Source organism: Antedon bifida, chromosome 5, assembly GCF_963402885.1.
Source record: "Antedon bifida chromosome 5, ecAntBifi1.1, whole genome shotgun sequence".
In the NCBI taxonomy this organism is placed as follows: domain Eukaryota; kingdom Metazoa; phylum Echinodermata; class Crinoidea; order Comatulida; family Antedonidae; genus Antedon; species Antedon bifida.
In genome coordinates, this window is record NC_136230.1 from 11736448 (window position 1) to 11745797 (window position 9350).

Genomic DNA, 9350 nt, shown 5'->3' on the forward strand with positions numbered 1-9350 from the left:
TTATACCGAAGTTTTTGCATTGTGCTCGCCTATGTCAGAATTAACCATAATTTATATATAGATTGTAATAATAATAATTGTATTTTATAACTGATATACTGTTACCATATTAGATCAACATATGATAACATTTTTGTAATACCTTGGAGGTAGATTCTTACTACAAATCAAGTGAGTGTCAGTGCTGATATTGTAACAAAAAGGCCAAAAGACAATTTTACTAGATTACTACCTGATCCCAACAGAACCTCAGAAGGAGGTATAGGCCTATGTATTATTAATAAGTACAAACTCTTCAGTAAGGCTGTGTTTATACAACACGCTTCTTATTCACACGCATGTTCGTAGGATGCGTGTTATCACAGATCAAGGTCAACCCCTTAATCTGCATCGTTCATACATAGAAAATGAACTACCGTGTTGAACGTTCGTGTGTGCTTTGTGAGCAGGAAGTTTCGTCAGACACAATAGTGTTAGGCCAAAAAAAAAAAATTATTATTGTGTTGGCCACGCCCGACCGACCCTAAAGTGACGAAAATGAAGGTCAGCATTCTGTAATTTGCCGTGGTGTTTCATTACTAATTTGCCGTGGTGTTTCAATACTAATTTGCCGTGGTGTTTCATTTTTAAGTTGCCGTGGTATTTTTGTTAAATTGCCGCGATGTTTTATTTTTAATTTGCCGTGATGTTTTATTTTTAATTTGCCGTGGCTTTTTTCAAATTGCCGTGGCTTTTTTCAAATTGCCGTGGCTTTTTTTGAAAGTTGCCGTGATATTTTTTGAAAGTTGCCGTGACACTTATAGGCCACCGTACAATAATCATTTAATAATAATTAAATGTAATGATAATGATGATGATGATAATTAATGCAAGTATATCTTTATTCTATGGTGTCTCAAACTGAACTGTACAAAGTTATGGGTAAACGGTGATCAGTGATTGGCTATTCTATATGGCATATGATAATATATTACTACCACGGTAGTATTGTAACAGGAGGCATAATAAATTAAAGGCAAAAATAAGAAATTAGATAAATCAATACAATTTACCCGTTGTATCACATGGTATATAGGCTGCCCTCCAAAGTCCCAGATGTTCATAACAAACTTGTTGCTATCCACTTTAGAGTCACCACCTTTTCTTACAGAGCGAAGTTGGCTTTCAACTTTATTCAAGAACTCTTTAGGAATTTGTGGTGGTCTATCAAGTTTTTCTTCATACACTGGTTCTGTTGTGATAAAATAATAATACACAATACAACAGTTTAATTCAATATCATTTCAACATTTAAAAACAAAATAGAAATCCATCATAATAAAGCTGTTCCTTTTTATTTAAATCTTGATAATTTTAAAGACAGACAAGACAGATGGAGAGTATATAGAGCGGGATGACACTATAACTTTTTTGTTAAAAGAAAAGGTATTTTCAATGCAATATTTAATTATCTAAACCTTATTCTTTCCAATTAATGGTTTAGTGATGAGTTTATTTGACCATATTGTACTGCAGTGTCATACAATATACAAATACTAGTATTAACTGTCAAAGTAACTTACAAGATAATATGTTCATTAGCAGACACATGATTATGATCAAATTTCCGCTCCTTAAATCATTTCAATATTTCTGATATCATTACTATGTATGAACAGCACAATCAAGCACATTTCAAAATAAATATTTACCCTCTTTTTGTGGGCTTGGCATTGGATTTGAACATTTTGATGTTTCAGCAAATTTGGCTTCCTGTTTTGATGTTGATGCTCCTGTGGGGTTTTTCTCTTTCTCATGTCTACTTTCTGAAAAATGTTTTGATAAAATTAAAGATGATGCTATCTTGTTGTAATAAGGAGCATAATAAATTAACATTTAATAATATCATGCTTTATAATCTAATTAACTTGACAAGAACAAAGTTTAACTAAATTTGAATTAACTTTAATTAAAATCTTTTACCAGATTTGGTTTTCTCCTTTGATGGTCCTGCTATTGATGTGTATCCTTCTGTATGGCGTGGACTTTTTAACATTTGTTTAACTGTGACATCAGTGACAGCATCCTGATACATTTCTAAAGCTTTTTAATTACAAAAATGTTAATAAAATCATATATATTATATTTTACACTGTTACATATTGGTTTTTAAAAAGCATTGAAACCATTTGATACAAATAATTGATCCTCCTTGGTCAAAGTGGATAACAATTATATGATATTAAAATGGCAGTTTACTTATTTAGTTAAAAAAATACAAAAACACACTGTGACATGACAAAGCATGTCACAGGGTGAATTTTAAAACATCTATTTTTATTTTTTAACAGCAGCATGTATCTGAATAAAGTGAATACTTACAAATATCCTGTGTTGTTTCTTTCAACATTTCTTTGTTACTGGGATCTGGTGTACACACCGTTGTTTTAACCATTGCATCTGTTATTATATGCACTGGATTAAACCTATGGCAAAATGACATTATATAATTCAGAAAAGAATGTTTGCATTAATAATCTAGAGACACAAAATAATTTGATGGTATACTGCAATTACATTGTTTTTACGTTGCATTATAATCTTATTTTAAACCCTCAACATACCCAGAACACTAAAGGGCCAAATAATCAAACAATAGTTTTATTAGTAAATTTTAATCAATTATATTCTTACTCTTTTACATTGTGATATTATTAAGATTATTTATGTTTAGATAACTTATAAGGATCCCAATAAAAATAAGGTAGTTAAGCTATTTTGGCTATGTGTATGGGTGACCGGAATACAAGCTTTGTTTTGATGGTCACTCTCATCAATATTTTCAATGTATTTTGATATTATTTTATGATGAAATAATAAAACTATTCAGGAAAATATGTTAAATGTCTTATTCTTTTAATTGATCCTACAGTAACAACTGTATGCAACAGTTTAAGCGGTTTAATGAAATAGTTAAAAAAAAAATTAAACCACTTTAAAAAAAACAGTAAGGTAACATCTATTAGGCCACAATTTTACCATGGCTAATTTTTAAACATTACCAAACCTAAACTCAATATCACCATATTTTGAGGTTCACAATATCCTGTTGAAAACAAATTGAAAGCATCTGTTAATGTTTCTATCAGTAACTTATCCTTACAGACAGTATAGACCCTCAACAATGCGTGTTCACAGGAACTATGTGTGTACAGTTATATACCAATCAAACAAAAATACATCTACGCAATAAAATATATAGGACACTGTTCCCAACTGCAAGTAGCAAACAATCAATCAACAAAAATTGATACGATATAATATAATGTGCTTACTCTTTTCTTAAAAGAGAATTGATAGTAGAAGTTTTTCCAACATTCTCAAGTCCTACAAAAATAGTTCTTCCTTGATTAAACTCTGTTTGTCCTTCTTCAAGTGCATTTTGAAATGCTTTCACCGCATCAGGTCCGCTTGCCAATATCTCCTCTGGAACATGCATTTCTTAAAATAAACAAAATAAATTATTGTATAATTTCCTACTTTCATTTTTTCATGGAAATTCTAAAGATATTGGTATCTGAAATACATGCCTGTCATTGGCAGAAAATACAGTACCAACTCATTATTTCACTAGGCTAGTAAACAAGAAAACTGAGATCTAGAAAACTCAGATATATCCATTCTTAATCAGAGTGATTAAAAAAAATATTGTATACCTTTATAAAATATTTCATTGCAGTGTTACAGATTAGGGTTTGCATAATTTAATAATGCTTTGATTTAATTATTAAATTTACTATATTAGCTCAATATTATTGTTATTATTTATTTCATTTCATAATTTTATTTCTTAAATAATCCCAATTTGATTCTATTAATAAAATGTTAAAGAATATAATGTGATTTTAAGTAAAAATCTATAATCTGTTTTGAAGAAACTTGCATTAATGATTAATAACAATCATTGGCTAAGAATTTACTTATATTGTTATTTATTTTACTTAAACAAATAAGCAAGTAAAAACAATACAATGTGAAAATTACAAACTAAACCTATTTTAGATAATAAGTGGTTTTTCATTTAAGTTTTTGTGATATTACAGCTGGACATACCAATATTGTTTCAAGATTAGTTGTCAGCTGATTTACACATGTTTACAGCCTACCTACTTTGCTAAACTCACCTTTCAATATGTCAATTATCTCGGCTTTTTGACCTGTCCTTAATTCGTTGTCATATTTCTTACACGCATTTTTATTGTACAAATCTATTACAGATTTGCCTAACTGTGTAAAAATGAATATGTTATGTAAAAGAATACATTTTATTTTTTTTTTTTACTATTTTTTTTTTATATTATTAATCAAAATAGCGAGTCATACTGATACCGATTCTAATGTATTCTAAGAAAAAACAGAAGACCACGTCCTGTAATAATGTCTGCACGTTTTGTTACATCTTCTAATTTGGTATATAAAATATAATTTTCAATCGATTATACAAATTATTATTTTTAATATTGTAAATTAGGGCCTATTGTTATTGTTTTTATATTCGTAATTTATTTGCATTAATTATTACATTAGGCCTACATATAACAAAAACTGTATACACAATTTAAGAAAAAAAATTTACTATTACGTAACGTTATTTGATTTAACATTAAACCAACCTTATCTTTTTTTGAAACGTAAGATTTACCAGAACATTCCTTCATTAGATACACAACAATGGCTCTGTGTTCGTTGTACGTGAGATCTCGTGTGACACATACATGCAGAAGTGTGCGTTTATTCTAGTAAATAATATATTATATTTTTTATAAAATATCATTTTGAATTTTGTTAATTATTAAAATTAGTAACTTGTATCTTCGTCACAAGAATAACACACAATGACGTCAGATATTTGTCGTTTCGATTTCCTCCGATTGTGAACGCAGTGGGTTTTCAGCAGGAATTGAAAAGTGTAGATCTTTCTATAGATATTTATATTCATAATTTGTACATGATTAATGGTGAAGGATCCCATCACCTGTCTACAAAATGTACTACTTTCTGTTCACACAACTTTAGGTCTTCTGTTTTTTAAATTCACTATCAGATCACGATCCATACATCGCTCCTTATGCCTGGTGTAGAGTACCTATTGAGAAGACGCGCGATGTTCTTGTATTGTACTGACATAGCGATTGGAGTGAATCTGATTAATTATGTACCTATAGTTGTGTTATAGGTATATCACGCTGTTTTCTTATGTACGGAAGGCCCTGTAGCGCCCACTATTGTAACAATCAACCACTAGTGGTTAAGTTTTGTTACGTAAGTGGTTAATGTTACGTTAGGGGTTGATTTTTGTTACGTTAGTGATTGATTGTTACGTTAGTGGTTAATGTTATATTAGTTGTTGATTGTTACGTTAGTGGGTGATACAGGACCTAGATGGCTAAAGTTTGCACGATACACAACCACACAGTTTTATTTGTATTTTGTGTGTACTAATAACAGTGGTAATGATAACACGTGCGATTCATCGTAATCGAGCAAAGTTGTAAGCAAACAGTGAAGTAGAATAATGTCTAATGGAGTTCATCACAAAATACAAAGTTAATACAGATGATAACGAATGATTACGAAAACAGAAACCTCGAAAACAGCCACGAGAGACCCGAAACCCAGGGTCTATGTTTTCAACAAATCTCGAAAACAGAGACCTTGGACACAATCTTCTCAATATTAGGCTATATAAGGTTTTCGATATTTCCCGAATACAAAGACCCCCTCAAATGTTATCAATACTATGTTATAGGGGTATGTTGAACCCACAAATTACTCACAGTACATACATTAAATTTTATATTCAATCTAATGATGTTTTTTAAGTACCGATAATAGGACTTTATACCGATGACATTGTTAATTGGTTCATTTCTTTACCTTTTTTAAATGGTGGTACATCTTTTAGATCGAGAAAACTATAAAGAAAGTATGTATATACCCATGACGTAGAATTAGCGTTAAATAATTACGGAAGAAACAACTTTTAATTCATTCGGTCTTTGTTATAAAGAAAGAGGCAGACAGAGTTAATAGAAAGAGAATCAATGAAACGCGCGTTTTTTAACGCGAATTCAAATGGCTTTTCCTACTCTACAAATGACATCAGAGAGAATGCATTGATTGTGTAAATTTAAAATATCTATAGTAACAGCAATACACCTTGCTATTCATTTGATTTCACAACGATTAAAAATATAGTCCAAAATCGTTACGGGCGTTCTTACAGTAAATATTTACTGGAAATAATATCACATTAGTCGATGTCTTCAGCCGTTTTTCATACAGTATTCCATAATTTTAGGATGAAGTTTGCTGTTAGAAAAGCGACACTGATGCAGCTGTTTATGGCATGATAGTTGAAGCACGCATATATTAGGCTTGATTTATAACTTTCGTTATTAACTTATTTTGTGTTAACTTCAATGAAACATCTATGAGTCTTTTCAATCTTCTCTTACATTCGTTACAATACACTTCTCACTTCGTGGATACAATATTTAGATTGTATAGTTTAATAGACTATAGCTTCAGATTGAGATAGGTGCCACCCGGAAAGGACAATAATGACTGAATGTTTTCTTGGGTCCTTACATGTGTATGAACAGAAAGGTTGCAGGAAAACGCACATTTTGGGGTGGGTTGGGGTGATAATCCAAAATTGCCACCAAAATAGTAAAATGTTAACAAAAAATACATTGTTGTCAGTAAGTATTGTCTTGAAACAGAAATGAGACCATTGATATGATCACATACCTACTGTGAACTATCATCACGCATATTTGTATAGTAATACCATGCTTTAAATTTAGTATAGTGAACACCATTTAAGCAAAATTAAATCGAAGTGGTTTGAAATGACACATATGACACTAAATGTTATTGTGTAAATGACTTACGTGGTTCAAATGATTTACGTCTGCTCCAAAGTTGATGAGATACATACATGTACGCACGTGACCATTAAATGCAGCCATTATAAGAGGTGTATTCCCGTACTGAAAAAAAAAGTACTAGTACTTTATACAAAATATAATAGGTTGCTGATAGAAGATGCGATACTTGGAGTATGCCTAATGCACATTTATAAACTACTTGTACAATGATAGTAAACCTTCGCACACGAGTCGCAGGTAATTGGCATAATGAGTATAGTTTTAGTCTTATACTTTTGACTCTATTTTGGTTTTGCTATTCGTGTACCAGGAATACGGTAGTATATAAAAATAATTAAATAAATAAAACAAATTAAAATTAAACCAATTACAAGAGGTTAGAGAAAAGGTTTCTTCTATGTGTGAAAGCAATTATTATATATTTAGCCAGCTTCTAATATATTATAATGCTGTATTTGCCTCAGACAGATTACCTTTCCTCTGGTTAAGGCGGGCACTACACGAGAAGAGCTCTTGATTAATGTATAGGACCAAGCAAGGTGCTTAAACAGTCTTGGCTTAGTCATCACAACAAAACAGAGAACATATTATAATTTCACTTAACAAAAAAAAAATAAATAAAACGGTATAACTTTTTCAAGATTCAAGCGACTCGCTTCGATTTGACGCTTGATATGAAACCTTTGACAATGCAATAAGTACGTTTACCCAACTGAGAAAACATAATTATTAAGTGCCAAATACTGTACCATGACCCCTTAAGAAAGGGTTACAGGTCAATATATGTCCCACTGGACATAATTAACATAATGAGTACACATATGAAACCAATCCTAAAATGTGTATTTTTAGAGTCTAACAAAAGATCCGTCATTCTTATGTGTCAACTCGTCCTGTACCTAGTACGCTTAAGAAAGCCATTAATTACCGCTATTTAACATTTTAATTAGCATCATCGAGTATATCAATAGAATCTTCGGCAATACCCAACTGAGACAACGTAATTCTTCAGCAACTCGCACTTTTCGACTCGCAACTCGCACTTTTCGACTCGCAACTCGCACTTTTCGACTCGCAACTCGTACTTTCCGACTCGCAACTCGCACTTTCCTACTCGCAACTCGCACTTTCCGACTCGCAACTCGCACTTTCCGACTCGCAACTCGCAACTTGCATTGAAGTAACACTCCGGGGTTGTAGGCTATCGAATTGTAAAATTATACTACAAATGTTTTACAGTATTTGAATTATCCTCAAGAAGGCGTTTGGGGAAATATAGATATACATATTGTTTAATCATTAACCAACATGACACCTATTCATTTACACATTTAGCAAAGTACTTTAACCATATCCAGCTATGTATCGGTCTCTTGGATTGTCTCATTACAGACATCCATTTCCTGTGTGAACATATACACGTTCATTACTGTTATCCGCCATCTAGGATCCAAGTTAGGGGCCACAATGTGGTCAAAATGGCCCACTTTCGATGTTTGTTCGTTATACAAATTTCTGTTTCTGAATGTAACCATATATATGGGGTATCAAAATGATCGCAATTGTACCGGGAAGGTTTTAAACTACATTTCAAAAAGTCCGAGGATTTGGTGGGAGAGGGAGTTGGGAGATTAGGTGTGGTAGTTGGGGTTCAGAAGATAGTAGGGATGAAAACTGCCACTGAGAGATTATGGGTTGGGAGGATGGCCAACTGGAACATTCTTAAACACATCACCCAGTATATGGGGTGTGTTTGAGGGGGGAGGAGGAGGAGCGAAAATACTGGCGTAATGAAGTAGACTATATGATTGGAATTGTAATAGTGTCATGGATCAGTTGTTGTTCGTGTGCGTTCTGCGTATTTGCATATAAGTGTCTTGCTGCTAGTTGTTTTGCGAGCATTGTGTTTGGCGCATTTGCATATAGGTGATGTTTTGTTTAACTACCTGGTTTTTCTGTCTGCGCGTCAGAAAAGCTTTTGTTGCAAACACAAGAAGATGTGATTTTCGTTACCGTGTTGTATTATTAAGCCGTTGTTGAAGTTACCATTGTAAGTAGTAAAACGAATTATATTACACGATAGACGGATCATTGCCTGTTAATTTATTATACGAAATTGCATGCATACAACTTAAATAAAGCAAATAATGTTCTCAAATCTTTACTTCAATTTATAGAGAAATGGTTGATTGCTGTACGATCTTTCGTTCTTATTAGTAAATACATCATTCAAGTTGATTCAGGTATTGATCATTTGTAATGACGTTTAATTGATTGTATTGTTCTTAATGATAACCAGTTTGTACACAGTGTGTTTAAGTATAGTGGTAATACAGTGGTAAAGTGAAGTTATAAACTGATTATTATTGATTATTGGTAATACAGTGGTAAAGTGAAGTTATAAACTGATTGTTATTG